Below are 3,813 nucleotides of genomic sequence, written 5' to 3'. Positions count from 1 at the left end.
TCTTTCTGACTGCTGTGGCTAAGATTTCCAGTACGATGTTGAATAAGAGAAGTGAAAGCAAATATCCCTGTCTTCTTCCTGATCTTAAGAGAAATGCTTGTAGTTTTTGCCCATTGAGTAGGACACTGGCAGTGAGTTTGTCATATATGGCTTCTACTATGTTTAAGTATGTCCCCTCTATTCCTACTTCACTCAGATTTTTTATCATAAATGGGTATTGGATTTTATCAGATGCTTTTTCTGTATCTATTGTTATGGTCATATGGTTTTTATCCTTCATTGTGTTTATGTGTTGAATCACACTTATTGAAGCATTATTTATACTTGCCAAGGTATGGAACCAAGTGTCCATCAGTAGATGAGTGAATAAAACAACTATGGGACATTTACACAATGGAATACTACTCAACCATAAAAAATGAAAATTTTACCTTGTGCAAAAGTATGGATGGGTCTAGAGAACATTAGTCAGAGAAAGACAAATACCATATGATTTCACTCATATGTGGAATTTAATGAAAAAACTGAACTAACAAACAAAATAGAGACAGACTTATAGATAGCAGGATGGCAGCTAAGGGTGGGTTAGAAGGTAGAGAGATTGAGAAGAAAGGAAAAAAGACTTTTGGACATGGACAACAGTTTGGTGATTGCTTGCAGTAGGGTATGTAAGGGGACTAAATGATCATGGAAAAAGTATGATAAAACAAATTTAAAAAATAAACTTTCTTGAGAGAATACCTAGCAGTAGCTGACAGTTCACACTTCCATTATATTTCATAAAAGGTTATTTCCAACTGGCAATGGCATTTAAGTTGAAATACATTAACAGCTTACCAATCCTGGTTATTATCATATAAATATTTTGTGCTTTCACAAAATATCAGGATGACACTAGTTTGGTTATATGTAGAGTAGATTCACATTTCCCAACATGTTCAGTCATTAATTTTCCACTATAGGAAATATCTGTTTAAATTCGTTGTCCATTTTTATTGAGAACTTGATATACTTTCTACAAAGTTTAATACATGCTTGCTATATCATAGGTGCAGACACTGGGTTATATGCAGTGCAAATATTTCCCACAATTTCTACCTTATTTATATATTGCTTAATTCTTATACTTAAAAATTTTTATGTTCAAACATGGCAGTTTTATTCTTTATAACTATTACTTCATTGACAAAACATTTTTAAACAAATGTGATAAATATTTTAAACACATTTTTGTTTAATTTCTATAATTTGATGAATTGCATCTAGTCCATATCAAGTATATATTGTTGCATTTTAAAAGAATATTTAGATTATTTATTTGCCCACAGCAATTCAAAATATCCTTAATGATCACAGGTTTGATAATCATACAGACTTGGTTTCAATTTCATGTTCTGTTGCTTACAAGCTGTTTCATGTTGGCCTGGTTGTGTGACCTCAACTGAACCATGACTTCCATGTGTGTAAACTGTGGCCATGTAGTACTTGAGATGAAGGATCACTGGAAAGACTGAGAATTGTGTAAATAAAATGTCTGACAAATGAAAGACACCCAATAAATGGTCACTTCTATTATGAGATGCATCACTATTATTTGTAACTGGGTCTACTTCTGAACTTTGTGTTTTACATAAATATTTTAATTTCTGTGGCTATATGTATTATTAAAAATTATTTTGCTGGCCTGACTGATATAGTTCAGTGGATTGAGCATGGCCTTGTGAACCAAAGGATCGCCAGATGATTCCTAGTCAGGGCACATGCCTGGGTTGCCAGCCATGTCTCCAGTAGGGGGCGCATGAAGGGCAACCATCCACTGATGTTTCTCTCTGTCTCTTTCTCTTTCCCTTCCCCTCTCTCTAAAAAATAAATAAACAAAATCTTTCTTAAAAGATTATTTTTGCTTTATACAGATTTTCCAGACTCTCTCCCATTGTACTATTCTGTTTTTTTAAATATTCTTTATTTTTCAACCATTTTAGATTATAGAAAAATTGCAAATATAATGCAGACAGTTCCCCTATACACCACACATGGTTTCCCCATTCTTATCATCTAACATCAGTATGCTTCATTAGTCACAATTGATTAACCAATACCAATACATTCAAGTTAACTGTGGTCCATAACTTCTTTAGGTTTTCATAATTTTTACCTAATGACTTTTTTCCCATAACCAATTTTATTGGATATATATGTGTATAGCTATATATATACATATTAACTTAAAAGTTGCCATTTTAGACATTTCAGTGTACATTAATTTTATTCATAATGTTGTTTGAAGATCACCACTGTAAATTTCCAAAATACTTTTAATTACTATCAAGAGGAGCTCTGTAACCATTAAGCAATAATGATTCATTCTTTCCTCCCCAGCCTCTGGTAATACTAATCTATTTCCTGTCTATATAAATTTACCTGTTTAGATATTTTATATAAATGGAATTATAAAATACTTGTCTTTTATTTGTGTCCTGTTCATTTTACATAGCATGTAAGGTTTTCAAGGTTTATCCATGCTGTTGCACACATCAGAACTTTATTCCTTTAGATGGCTGAGTAATATCCTATTAGATATGTGTATATTTGATTTTGTATCCTCATTCATTTCTTAATGGACTCTCAAGTTGTTTCTAACTAATGGATATTGTGAATAATGCTTCAATGAACATTGTTGTACAAGTAACTATTACTTTGAGTCCTTCTTTAAGGTTCCTTGGGATATATACAGAGGAATGGAATTTCTGGATCATCTGTTAATTCCATGTTTAGCTTTTTGAAGAAATGCCAAATTGTTTCTACAATAGCTACAACCATTTTACACTCTTACTAAAAATGTATGGGAATTCCAATTTCTCTACACCTTCAGTAAAAATTATTTTACTTTTTAAAAATTTTATTTAGTTATTTTTCAAGTACAGTTTTCTGTCTATTTCTCCCATACCAGCCCACCGAACCCCATGCTCCCAACCTCCCTCCCATTTCCACCCCCCTTAGTTATTGTCCCTGTGTCCTTTATACTTGTTCCTCTAAATCCCTCCCATTTTTTCCCCTTAAATTCCTTCCCCTCTCCCCTCTGGTCACTGTCCCCTTGTTCTCTATTTCAGTGTCTTTGTTTGTTTTTTTTTTCTGCTTGCATGTTTGTTTTATTGTTTAGCTTCCTGTTAAAGGTGAGATCATATGGTATTTGTCTTTCAACATCTGGCCTATTTCACTCAGTATAAAGCTTTCCAGTTCCATCCTTGTTGTTGCAAAGGGTAGTAGCTCCTTCTTTCTCTCTGCTGCATACAATTCCATTGTGTATATGTACCACAATTTTTTGATCCATTCATTTACTGATGGGCACCTAGGTTGCTTCCAACTCTTGGCTATTATAAATTGTGCTGCCATGAACATTGTGGTGCATAGGTTCTTTGAAATTGATGTTTTAGGATTCTTAGGATATAATCCTAGCAGTGGAATTGCTGGGTCAAAAGGCAGGTCGATTTTTATTTTTCTGAGAAAATTCCATACTGTTTTCCATAATGCTTGTACCAGTCTGCAATCCCACCAACAGTGAACTAAGGACCCTTTTTCCCCACACCCTCTCCAACATTTGTTGTTTGTTGCTTTGTTTATGATAGCCATCCTGACTGGTGTAAAGGGGTATCTCATTTTAGTTTTAATTTGCATCTCTCTGATAGCCAGCGATATTGAGCATCTCTTCATGTGTCTCTGGATGTTCTGTATGTCATCCTTGGAGAAGTGTTTGTTCAAGTCCTTTCCCCATTTTTTAATTGGGTTGTTTGTCTTCTTAGAGTGCAGTCATGT

The sequence above is a fragment of the Artibeus jamaicensis genome, unplaced genomic scaffold, assembly GCF_021234435.1.
Source record: "Artibeus jamaicensis isolate MK-2021 breed Jamaican fruit bat unplaced genomic scaffold, CSHL_Jam_final contig_240, whole genome shotgun sequence".
Taxonomy (NCBI): Eukaryota; Metazoa; Chordata; class Mammalia; order Chiroptera; family Phyllostomidae; genus Artibeus; species Artibeus jamaicensis.
This window is presented reverse-complemented; position numbering follows the sequence as displayed.